Consider the following 13,649-nt stretch of genomic DNA (forward strand, 5'->3'; position numbering starts at 1 on the left):
AAATGGGCCTATAATTTTCTTATATTGATCTTCTCTGGTTTTAGAATCAAGATTATACCAGTCTTGAGCTTCCCTGGTGGTCCAGTGGTTAAGAATCCACTTCCCATTGCAGAGGACACAGGTTCAATCCGTGGTCTGGGAAGATCTCACATACCGTGAGGTAACTAAGCCCGTGTGCCACAACTATGGAACCCACATGCAGCAGCTACTGAAGCCTGCAGGCCTAGAGCCCGTGCTCCGCAGCAAGAGAAGCCTCTGCAATAAGAAGCTGGCACACCACAACTAGAGAGTAGCCCTCACTCACCGCAGCTAGACAAAGCTCACGCACAGCAACAAAGACCCACCACAGCCAAAAAAAGGAGAAGATTATGCCAGTCTCATGTTTTCTGGGCAGCTTTCTCGCTTTCCCTGTCTCAGATAGTTTCTTGAAAGTATCTATTTATAAAGTCATCTGGACATGAAATTTTGGGAAGATGGAAGCCTTTGGTGATTTTTCATTTTCTTTAACACTCATCAGTTTATTTTAGCTTTCTATTCGTTTTTCATGCCGGTTCCTAGGAATTCATCTATCTCTCAAGCCATTTGATTGTAATGGCTGAATAAGAGATCATCTAGTCTAGGTATGTGCATGTTTAGGGGCTTCCCAGGTGGCACTAGTGGTAAAGAACACGCCTGCCAATGCAGCAGATGCAAGAGCCATGGGTTCGATTCCTGGGTTGGGAACATCCCCTGGAGGAGTACATGATGACCCACTCCAGCATTCTTGCCTCGAGATTCCCACGAACAGAGGAGCCTGGCAGGCTACAGTCCATAGAGTCACGAAAGTCAGACATGACTGAAGTGATTTAGCATGCACACATGCACACACGTGGTAGCTCATAGACCAGCTGGGGACCTGCCTACTACAAGAGGGCTAGATGACATTTGAAATTGTCTTAGAAGCACCTATCATCTCACACCTCAGGGTGTGTGGAAACTCACAGTCCTCCTGTTATCTTCTGTTTCTTTCCAGGAAGTTTACGTTTTCCTGGCGTTTCCTGCCTCTTGGGGTTCTGGTTTGTCTATGTGCCCTCTCTTTCCCACACCATGTCGCACCTGATGTGAATTCAACTTCTTCAGTTTCCACAACAGCCAATAAAGCAGAGATTTTAGGGGAAATTATGGAGAGTGGTCCTGCCATATAGTGCATAGCTTTCTACCATCTTACTGACTTATCATCTCCTCTCCTCTTCCTGTCTCTGCCCCATCCTCTCCTTCTAAGATTCACCCCCAGCATCTTCTCTTTTTCTTTTTTTAAGTAGCTTCTGCTTCTTCCAAAGCCTTAGTACCCTAAGGCCTGAGAAAGAAGTAGAGACTCACTTTCTTACCCATGCACTTATTTAGTCACCTTTACCAATGAAAGGAATTAAGTGAAGAGGAATTAAAGAGCCTCTTGATGAAGCTGAAAGAGGAGAGTGAAAAAACTGACTTGAAACTCAACATTCAAAAGATGAAGATCATGGCATCTCATCCCATCACTTCATGGCAAATAGATGGGAAAACAATGGAAACAGTGACAGACTTTATCTTCTTGGGCTCCAAAATCACTGTGGATGATGACTGTAGCCATGAAATTAAAAGACACTTGCTTCTTGGAAGAAAAGCAACGGCAAACTTATACAGCATATTAAAAAACAAAGACATTACTTTGCCTACAAAGGTCCGTATAGTCAAAGCTATGGTTTTTCCAGTAGTCATGTATGGATGTGGGAGTGGACAATAAAAAAGGCTGAGTGTTGAAGAATTGATACTTTTGAACTGTGGTGTTGGAGAAGGCTCTTGAGTGTCCTTTGGACAGGAAGGAGATCAAACCAGTACATCCTAAAAGAAATCTGTCTGAATATTCATTGGAAGGACTGATGCTCCAGTACTTTGGCCACCTGATGCGAAGAGCTGACTCATTGGACAAGACCCTGATGCTGGGAAAGATTGAAGGCAGGAGAAGGGGACAACAGAGGATGAAATGGTTGGATGGCAGAACTTGAGCAAACTCCAGAAATTGGTGAAGGACAGAGAAGCCTGGCATGCTGCAGTCCATGGGGTCAGACACAATGGAGCAATTGAACAACAACAACCACCAATAAGACTGTTCTCTTTCCTTAGAAGGGATTCTTATTTTGCTGTTAAAGATATATAATTTTCTCAATTTTTTTAATCTATCCAGCTTTGGGTATTAATTATCCAATGTCTAGCCAGCATTTGGACTATTGGGACTTCGTTAAGAAGAGAAAAGGATAAATAGAGAATGACTGAAGCCTATACTCTGGAATGAAAACTCTACTTTAATAACTTAAATAGAAAGGCACACAATGGATTAAATGTTCTATACAATGGGTTTCATTCTGATACTAATTTATTGTACTTTCTCATGAAGAAACTTTACACTCTTAGCTTGGGCTAAAATAATATTTTGGTTGTGGTTCAGTTGAGTGTTCTTTTATCCCCACTATTCTCTGTACCTTCCTTTTAAAAAAATTTTACTTATGAATACTTTTAAAAATTATTTATTTATTTGGCTGTGCCAGGTATTAGTTATAGCATGAGGGGTCTATCTTTGTTGCAGCATGCAGGATCTCATTAGTTGCGGCATTCGAACTCTTAGTTGTAGCATGTGGGATGTAGTTCTCTGACCAGGGATTGAACCCAGGCCCCCTGCATTGGGAGTGTGAAGTCTTTTTTGTGTGTGTGTGTGTAATAAAGTTTTATTAAAGTATAAAGGAGATAGAGAAAGCTTCTGACATAGGCATCAGAAGGGGGCAAAAGAGTACCCCCTTTGCTAGTGTTAGCAATGGAGTTATATACTCGTCAATGAATCCAAAGAATGTCTGGAGGTTGTAAAGACCTCACCAGACCCACTCCCATAATTTACATTTTAAGATAACAGAATTAGCCAGAAGGTTTAATCCAGAGACTGTCCTCAGGCAGGATACATTATTGCTATAGAATCCTAAGGAATGTAGAGGAAACAAAGTAAAAAAGTTTGTCCTTTCTTCCTCCTTGAATATTCCAGACCTCTCTCTCCTTGGGGACCCCTAGACTTCTTATCAACCTGCCTAGTAAATGACTCTCTCATTCCCCCCTTTTCTTTTAGGAGAATTATGTTGCCTAGGGAAAAGGGGCGTCGTTCTCATTCCATAACTGCTTCCGAGCTGACAAGGGGCGTTGTCCCTAAATTGGTGAGGCAACATATTCTCCTAATCCTCATAGTGAGGATGTCTGATCCAGGGGCTCCAAGTAATAGTTGGAGGAGTCTATGGCACTCATAGGAGCTCGGACAACTATTTGTAAATTAAAAGCTTTTAAACGGTTAGAAAACTCCATTATACAGTTACAGATGTAAGGCAAAATAGTCATTAAACCAAGTTAAAATCAAAATGAAAAGTCACATTATGTCCATAGTTACATCAGTCCATCTTAAGGTTGTTAAATGTCATCAGTTTAAGAAGAGGCATCACATGCGATTGTTGAAGGTATTTGCAGACTTGGAGAAAGTCCTTTCCTTGAAGTGGAGATGTCCACCATGGGACGCCTTTCACTGATGAAGAGGGGAGTGCTCCGCAGACCCAGCAGTTAGACCGATTGTGGAATAGGAGTGAGCCCAGGACAGGAAGGCATTGTCTTGAGGATCAAACGGCAGACTCAGGATTTCTGGAGTCAGCAAAAGTAGGCTCACATAGATTATCAGGCCCATCTTGTCCTGAAGGATCCCGGACGAGCCCCCAAGATGAAAAGTTGTTGCTGAACGATAAGACGCGGGATTCTTGGCCTCCAGAGGAGACGAATTCAATCCGGGGCCAGAGACGAGGCTGGATTGCTCAGAGCTTTTGTGTAATAAAGTTTTTTTTTTTTTTTTAATTTTTATTTTTTCAGTGGGTTTTGTCATACATTGATATGAATCAGCCTGTAATAAAGTTTTATTAAAGTATAAAGGAGATAGAGAAAGCTTCTGACATAGGCATCAGATGGGGGCAAAAGAGTACCCCTGGGAGTGTGAAGTCTTAGCCACTGGACCACAGAGAAGTCCCTCTGTACCTTCCTTTGTTCTTATTCCTTGATGTCTCTTCTGGAGGCAGTTCCTTCCCTGTTTCAAGTCCTTTGTGTTCTTTGGATTGAATTCTTAGTCTTCACCTCAGCAAGCATGCAAAGCTGCCTCCAAATACCCCGTCTTTGCCTCAGAATTGATAAGGGAATGTGCCCTTCTCTACTCTGTTCAATAAACTGCAACTCAAGCTGGCTTAAACAATGGGAAGGATTTCTTGGCTTCTGTGATGGAATAAGTCTGGAGGTTAGATGGACTTGGAGTACTGTTGCATCAGTGTTCTGAAGCTGTTCCTCTGAATCACTTTGTCCTAGACTAATGGGAAGGTCCTGGACCTCACATCTGTTTAGAATAAACAAGACTCCTGTTTCTTCACGTCTTGCTTTTAGAACGAGGAAATGTTTCATGAAAAGATGCTAAACAATAATCCTTGTGGCAGAAATGCAAATTAAAACCACAATGAGGTATTTTCCTGGCAGTCTAGCAGTTAAGACTCCAAGCGTCCACTGCCGGGGGCGTAGGTTTGATCCCTGGTCAGGGAACTAAAATTCTGAATGCCATGCGGTGGGACCAAAAACACCCCCCAAAAAAACCACAATGTGATACCACTTCATTTCTATCAGGGCAGCTATGATAAAAAAGACAGAATAACAAATGGTGAGGATTTGGGGAAATAGGAACCCTTATATGTTTAGGGGTTGTAAGAATCAGACACAACTTAGTGACTAAACCACCACTGCTACAAACATTTGTGGTAGGAATATAAAATGGGGTAGTCACTTCAGAAAATAGTTTTTGGCAGTTTATTAAAAATGTAAACCTAAATTTACCATCTGATCCATCAGTTGCCAAAGTATTTTACAAGTGAAAGGAAAGAAAACATATGTCCCCATAAAGACCTATACAAGAATGTTCACAGCAGCATTACTCATAATAGCCAGAAAGTCAGAACAAGTCAGATGTCCATCAACTGATGGACAAATAAACAAAATGTGGTATATCCTCGTGATGAAATGTTTTTTGGTGATAAAAAGGAGTGAAGTACTGATATCTACTACAGTGCAGGTGAACCTTGAAAACATGCTAAGTAAAAGAAATCAGTCACAAAAGACCATGCATTGTATGATTGTATCTGTATGAAATGTTCAGGAGAGGCAAATCCACAGAGACAGAGAGCAGATTAGTGTTTGCCTGGGGCTTGGAGTGGGACTAAAGTTGTCTATAAGTGAGCTTAAAGGCCCTTATTGAGGTGATGAAAATGTTCTAAAACTATGGTGGTGATGGTTGTACAGTTAAGTAAATTTACTAAAAGTCATTCAGTCGTGTACCTGAAATGGTTCATAGTATGTTAGAAAAAAGAGAGAGAGAGAAGAAAATAAAAGAGAGAGAATGTTTTCCCAAATGCCTCTAGCAAACCACTTCTTCGATTCATTGGCCCAAGCTGTGACTTAGGGAATGGGATGCACTGACTGGGCCTTGATTCTGGAAAGAGAAAGCGCATGCCTGGAGCTGGGACTGTGGTCAGCTCACCTGAAGCATGTGGGCTGTGGGGAGAGATCACCACCTAAACAAAAATCAGAGTATTGCAAGGAAGGTAGGAATGAAAGCTGAGTGGGCAGCCACTAAGGTGTCAACCACAACCAAGACTGACTCCTTAATAAGGTGGCCCTACCCCTGCGTTCTCTGATCTGTTACCACATTTGGTCTCTGAGTTCTCTGCCTGGTATGGCAAAGGGAAGGAGAGGTTATGGGAAGAATCACTTCTTGAGAACATGGAACCTCAACTAGGGTGACCAACTGACCTGGTTTCCCTGGGATGGGGTGGTTTCCTGGGATGCAGGACTTAAGGTACCAACACTGGGGAAATCACAAGCAAACAGAGAGGCTGGCCACCTGATGACCTCACCAAATACAATATTGAAGCACTTCTAATGAACTGATGAATCTCGGCATCCATGGCTACATGCCACAGAAAGTCAATCATTGTGTGCCTCTGATGAACACACACCCAATACCACTTCTGAAACGGTGTTTTTTTTTGGGGGGGGGCACAAAATCTGAACCTAAATATAAAGAAATCTGTAGATATAATCAGTTAATAGGAAATACAGAGGACCATGGATGATGTGAAATGACTGCACATAGGCACTATAGGACAAATGACAGATGACCTAAATTCTTCAATGAATAAATTGGAAGGGGAAAAAACAGGGATGGAGGGAAGATCTGTAGGTGAAAAGACACTTAAGAAGCATATCAACTGATTGCCTTATGCAGATCTTATTTTTTTTTTAATATTTTATTTATTTACTTGGCTGCACTGGGTCTTAGTTGAGTCATGTGGTATCTTTAATCTTCATTGTGGCATGTGAACTCTCAGTTGTGGCATGTAGGATATAGTTCCCTGGCCAGGGATTGAACCCAAGCCTACTACATTGGGAGTTTGGAGTCTTAGCCACTGGACCACCAGAGAAGTCCCTATATCCTTTTTTCCCCTAAATATTTATTTATTTGGTTGCACTGGGTCTTAATTGCTACATGTGGGATCTTGGTTCCCTGACCAGGGATCAAACCCAGGTCCCCTGCATGGGGAGCAATGAATCCTAGCCACTGGGCCACCAGGGAAGTCCCACCCAGTTCTTATTTGGATCCTGATTTGAAGAAATTAAGAGAGTGTCTGTGTGTCATGAGATGTCTAACAGGATATTTGATGATATTAAGAAATTATTGGTATAAAAAAAATAGATAAATAACAAGGATTTACTATAAAGCACAACAAACTATATTCAACATCTTGCAATAATCTGCATTAGAGAAGAACTGGGAAAACTTTATATGTGTAACTGAATCATTTTGCTGTACACCTGAAACTAACACAATATTGTAAATTAAATACACTTCAGTTTTTAAAATTATTGGTATAATACTGTATTGCAGTTAAACTTTCTCAAAAAAAGTCCTTACATGTTAGATATACGTACTGAAATATTTGCAGTCAAAATGGTTTGATGTCCGGAGATTGCGTCAAAATAATCTGGGAGGAAGTGAGTGGGGGGTCACACTAAAGACACGTTGGCCTGTAGTTGATAATTTTGGAAGCCATGTGATGGTATATGAGGGTTGTTATACTGTTCTCTTTACTTTTTGAAGGGTTGACATGTTCCTTATCAAAACAATTAAAAGCAGCAGCATGGTGTTCTTCTCTCGTCTATGTAACCCTCCCTGCTCGGGGGCTACTTTTAGTCACAAGTAGGTCAGGGTCTCACCAGAATTTAACATTTCACAAAATTCTGTGAATTTTCCAACAATTTGGGTGAAGGACAAGGCCAGCTTTTCCGTATGCCAAATTAAAACAAAAGAAAACCAGGAACTTCCCTGGTGGTCCAGTGGCCAGGACTCTGCAGTCCCCAATGCAGGGGTTTAGAGTTCGATCCCAGGTCAGGGAACTAGATCCCACATGCCACAACTTAGACCCAGCGCAGCCAAATAAGTAAATAGAGTGGGTGGCCATTCCCTTCTCCAGGGCATCTTCCCAACCCAGGGATTGAACCAGGGTCTCCCACATTGCAGACAGATTCTGTACCATCTGAGCCATTCGGGAAGCCCAAATAAAAAATGTTAGAAAAAAGAAAAGAAAACCAAACAACAATTTAAAACTCCCATCTACTTTCAGCATCGTTTCATTAAAGGAAGAGCATACACACACCAATAGCATAATTTCAGAAGAGTCCAGCCTTTCAGCTGGGCACAGTGAGCCTCATGGACAGACTTGTTCTGTGCCCACCTTGTGTCAGTTCACCCTGAGACTGGCTGTATCAACACCCTGGGGACAGAAAGGGAGCCTGGAGGGCCGGCTGCTCTCACTTCTTTCCTGCTAATGAGGGAAGGACTTGGAGGCTGCTGTCATTACCAGGTGTAGGGCTCTCAAACCTTCAGCCTCTCCAGGGGTTCAGGTGAGGGTCCCCCCCGCCAAACTGTGTCCCCTGGAACTCATGAACGCACTTCCCTTTCTATTGAATCCTAGTAGTGTGCCTGTGGGAGGAAAGGGAGTTGTAAACTCAGGGAGGGCTTTTCTGCTTGATGAAATGCTTTGTACTTGAATGGAAAATAACAGCTGGGCTCAAGGCCGCAAGGGCCCTCTGTGCTCAGCTGTGGTGAGGGCTCCTCTGAGACCTCAGGAGAGTGGAGCTGGCCTTGTTGTTTGCATCCATTGGCTGCCTGGCTGTGCCCCTGAAACCTAAGCTACCATCTCATACACTGTGACTTGCTCCTTTTTCCATCTCTTCCTCATCTCTCTAGCATCCCACCTAACAAGGGATTTTGACTTTTTTCTGAAGGCAATAAATTTCAGGATCAGAGCCCCCTTTCCCTTGAAACTCAGGTGCATGGAAGACAGATATTTTTTGGGGTGAAGAAATGTTTTAAAACTATATAGTACTCCACATTGGTTTTATTTCTGTTTTACTCTCCCCATCTGTAACAATCATCCTGAATTCACTGTTTAGCTTTCCTTTATGTGTTTTTATACTTAGCACATACATGTACCAATAAATAGATATATTTATATAGCTTTGTTTTACATGTTTTGAATCTATGTGTAAATTGTATCATACTGTATTTTTCTCTCATCATATGTGTTTGAGATTTATCCTTGTTGCTATTTGTAGCTCTAGTTTACTCATTTGAACTGCTCCATTGTATTCTATTTTGCAAATATTCCAAAACGTATTTATTTTCTCTCTGGTTGACTATTTGGGTTATTTCCATTTTTTTCCCCCAATAAAAAATACTGCACTGATCATTCCTTAAAAAAAAAAAAAAAACTATATAGTAGTGATAATTGCAGCACAATGTTATAAATGCATGACATGCCACTAATGGTAGATTATATGTTATGTGTTTATTCACCATTCATTCAGTTGTTCAGTCATGTCTGAATCTTTTGCAACCCCATGGACTGCAGCCTTCCAGGTTCCTCTCTCCATGGAATATCCTGGACAAGAATATGAGAGTGGGTTGCATTTTCCTTCTCCATGTCTCCTGCATTGGTGGGCAAATTGTTTACCACCATGCCACCTGGGAAGCCCATGTTATATGTATTTTACTACAATTAAAATAAGAAACAAACAAAAAGAAACAGACTGTCCCTCCTGTTCCCTTTGGGGCAGAGTCTTAAAGGAGGTCCATTATTAGAATATCAGAAATGGAAGAGATCTTAGAGGACATTTGGTCTACCATGTCATTTCATAGATTAAGGGTCCTGAGGTTCATCCTGGAGAAGTGATGGACCTCAGGACCCTCAAGACTACACAGCAATTTAGACAGAAGAATTTCACCCTCTACCAATGGCTCTTGGTCCTGATGAGGGAGAGGCACTGGTCTTGTGTCTTTTCACAGTAATGATCTCTTGGACCTGGGCACCCTCAGCTTATATGCAGCCACCAGATAAGTTTTGTTTGGCTGCATTGTGCTTAACATTCAAAATTAATTGATAGCATTTAAAATCAGGCAAATTCTGAGATTTCCCCAGCAGTTCAGTGGTTGAGACAGGATTTCATATGCAGGGTGTGAGTTTGATCCCTGGTTGGGGAATTAAGGTCCCACATGCTGTGGTGTGTGCAACCAAAAAAAAAAAAATTAAATAAAATCAAGTAAATTCACATAAAAATCCAGATTTCCAGTATCTTCTAACAGAAATCTCTGGCAGCGTTGGGCCCATATTCCCACATGGTGGTGATGGGAGCTGATAAGGACTGTGTTCTTCCCAGGTCTCCATAGTCCCCACTGCTCCCCACTGTCTCCCACTTATCCTCAGGCCTCTGTTGTTTCTCTGATGTTCAGCCTGCTTTTGTCATCTCTCCTGTGTACCTTCCTTGGGGAGGCAGAAAGATTAGCAGCCCTGCTTCAGCCTGGACTGGAGGACTGTGGGTCTCTGAACATTTTTCCTAGGTGCGTTTCAGCTGCTGGATGGAGTACAGTTGGCCCTTTGTATCTGCAGTTTATCCGCATCTGTGGGTTCAACCAATCATGGATCAAAACTGTTACAGGAAGGGGGACCCCTTCCAGGGCCTGAGAGCAAGCTCTTGTCTAACACTCAGAAGTGAATTGTCCAAGGAGACTCACATGCTGACAAGGCATGGGAGGTTACTGGGAAGGGGCGCCCGGGCGGAGAGCAGGAGGGGAAGGGGACTCAGGAGGACAGCTCTGCCGGGGCTCACAGTCTCAGGTTTTATGGTGATGGGATTAGTTTCCAGGTTGTCTTTAGCCAATCATTCTGACTCAGGGTCCTTCCTGGTGGTGCACGCCTTGTTCAGCCAAGATGAATGCCAGCAAGAAGGATTCTGGGAGGGGGTAGGACATGTGGCGTCTTCTTTTGACTTTCCCCAAATTCTCCTGGTTGGTGGTAGCTTATTAGTTCTGTGTTCCTTACCATGACTTCCTGTCGTAAAACAAATGGTTCCTATGGTGCCTGGCCAGGGTGGGTGGTTTCAGTCAGTGTGCTTCCCCTAACAAAACTATTTGGGGTGGGACTCCCCTGGTGGTCCACACTTCCAGTACAGGGGGCGTTGATTTCATCCCTGGTTGGGGAACTAAGCTCCCACATGCCTCTCTGTGTGGCCAAAAGCAAGACAAAACAAAAAACTATTTTGGGGGAAAAAATAAGTCCAGATAGTTCCAAAAAACAAATACAAAACTTGAATTTGCCATGTGCTTTGGCAACCATTTACATAGCATTCATGTTGTATTAGGTTTTATAAGTAATCGAGAGATCATTTAAAGTATATGGGAGGATGTACATTGGTTAGATGCAAATACTACACCATTTTACATAAGGACCTGAGTATCCATAGATTTTGGTATCTGAGGGGCAGCGCCCTTTGGTCCTGGAAGCAGTCTCCCTTGGATAACAAGGGATGACTATACACCTGGAGTTCCATTTATCTCATCCATTTCAGCTCCACCTACACTGTGGTCCCAAGATATGGTGGACTAGCTTTGGCTGAAGAACTTGCTTCTTTGTGGTGCCTTGCCTTTAAGAAATGTTCCCATTTTTCAGATGGGGAAGCTATAAGAGAAACGAACAGGGATGTGTCCAAAGAAGAAAGTCACCTGAAGGCCTGGTACTGTGTTTGAATGGTTGCAGGCTTGGAGTGGTACCTCCACACGATGGAATATTATTCAGCCTTAGAAAGGAATAAAGTTCTGATACATGCCACAGTATGGATGCACCTTGAAAACACAATGCTAACAAAAAGACACATTTAGTATGACTTGACTTATATGAGGTACTTAGAAGAGGCAAATTCACAGAGACAGAAAGTAGAACAGAGGCTACCAGGGACTGGGGGAAAGGGGGGATGAGTAGGTATTATTAAATGAGTATAGAGTTTCTGTTAGAGGTGGTGAACAATTTTGGAAAAAGAAAGTGATTATGGTTGTAGGACATGCTGAATATAATTAATGCCACAGAATGGTTCACTTAAAAGTGGTTAAAATTGTACCTTTCATGTTATATACATTTTATCACAATAAACACAGTAAGGAAATAACATAAAAATGTTATCATCTGCAAGAAGTTGCATGTGGTATTGCTGCATCTTTCTCTAAATACAGAGACAGAGAATGTATTTCTCTAAATACAGAGAATGGTACTAAATACAGAGAAACAGGAATAAGCATTTTTTAAAGTTTTTTTTATCATCTGGGACACCACTGAGAAGTGAGTGGCCATTCCCTTCCTACTCTCGACAACAACAACAATTCATTTCTCACACAGCAGTTCACCTGTGGCTCCCCTGTCCTTTGCACTCCCAGAATTTTGCATTCACAGCATTTAGTAAGTTGCAGTGTATCATCTTTCAGGGTGATGATCTGATAAATGTGTTTTCTCACTTGGTTATAAGCATCACAGCATCATGAGGGCAGGAATCGTGCCTGGTTTTTGGTTCAGCATTATATCCCCAGTGCTTAGCCCAGGGCCTGGCGTATAGTTAGGATCTCAACAGATATTTCATGAATGAAAAGACTAGAAGTTCATAAAGAAGGTGTCCTGAAGGTCCAAGTGTCACCAGGGAAGACACATGTTCTGTAGCTGCCATGTTGCCCAGAGGGTACTTCCGCTATGATTCATGTGGCTTGGGGTTATTCTCCATTTTTGCTAGCTAGAGTTTCTTTCTACTGTTTAGAACCAAAAAACAAAACAAAACAAAAAAACACCTTCCATTATATAATCTCCCTGAGCCTGAGTTTCTTTACCTGTAAAATAGAGTTAATAGTAGCTTGCCACTGTTAGGGCAATTATGCTTAGTTGTGTCTGACTGTTTGCAACCCCATGGACTGTAGCCCGCCAGACTCCTCAGTTCATGGGATTGTCCTGGAAAGAATACTGGAGTGGGTTGCCATTTCCTCCTCAAGGGGCTCTTCCCCCCCAAGGGATTGAACCTGTGTTTCCTGCATTGCAGGCAGATTCTTTACCACTGAGCCACCTAGGAAGTCAAGTAATGGAAGGTACTAATAGTAGCTTCCATGTATCCATTTTAATAAGGATTACATCAATGAACTCAGTGTTCACCAAGATGATGAGAGAAAAGGAGGAGAAAGACGGTGCCAGGTGTATTTCCTACCCTGCTGTAGCAAATTACCACATACTGAGTGGCTTAAAACAACCACATTTATTCTCGTATAGCTCTGGAGTTCGAAAGTCCGAACTGGGTCAGCAGGGCTGCCTTCCTTCCGGAGGTTCTAGAGAAGAATCCGTTGCCTTGCCTTTTCTAGGGTTGCCCTTTCTTTCTAAAGATCACCTGCATTCCTTGGCCCATGATCCCCCATCATTCCAACTTCTGTTCCTATTGGGATCACTCCTTCTTTGACTCTTACCCTCTTGTCTGTCTTGTATAAGGACCCTTATGACTGCACTGAGCCCATCTGAAGAGTCTATGATGATCTCTCCATCACAAGATGCTTAACTCAATCTGCAGACTCATTTTGCCAAGTGCCTTTTGTCATGTAAGGTATCACTTTTCTTTGGAGGGCCCTTATGCAGCCTACCACTCCATGTGTCTGAAGTTTTTATTTGTAACTGTTTATGTGGTTATAACTATTCCAAGATTCCAAGAAAAATAAGTTATCTTCCATGCCTTCAATGCTTACAATACTGTTGGGGAAATGAACCATTTACCAGTCCGTGAAGCCCCAGGCAGTGGTCAATGCTGCCCTGAGAGGTGAAGGTGATGTTTTGAGAATATGAAGATGAATGTAAGGATCCTTTGTTTCGCTGGGTATCTCCTCTGCTCAGACCTGCAGCGTACAGCGTACAACGTCATAGGCTGTGCCTGCTCAGATTCTGGGGGCCACCTTCCCAGGAAAGACGATGGGAATGTTGTTTCCTGAAAGTATGTGACAGAGCATTCCTACCTTCTCCTCACAGGAAGTGGGAGCTTTGGGAAAGGCAAGGTGGAATCTCTTCACTACATCAGCAGACATCTTTGCTTTCTACTTTTGTAGATTCCTGTGGTCTGCATGTCTGTGTTTTCCCCAAATTCACATGTTGAAATCCTAACCCTAAATGTGA

The 13,649-nt window shown here is 42.5% G+C and overlaps 1 protein-coding gene across 1 annotated transcript in view; it reads left to right on the top strand.

The window, feature by feature from the left end:
- Nucleotides 1-13,649, top strand: part of TNFRSF17 (TNF receptor superfamily member 17) — a 68,555-nt gene that overhangs the window by 19,147 nt on the left and 35,759 nt on the right. The window lies entirely within an intron of this gene.

This window comes from Muntiacus reevesi, chromosome 2, assembly GCF_963930625.1.
Source record: "Muntiacus reevesi chromosome 2, mMunRee1.1, whole genome shotgun sequence".
Taxonomy (NCBI): domain Eukaryota; kingdom Metazoa; phylum Chordata; class Mammalia; order Artiodactyla; family Cervidae; genus Muntiacus; species Muntiacus reevesi.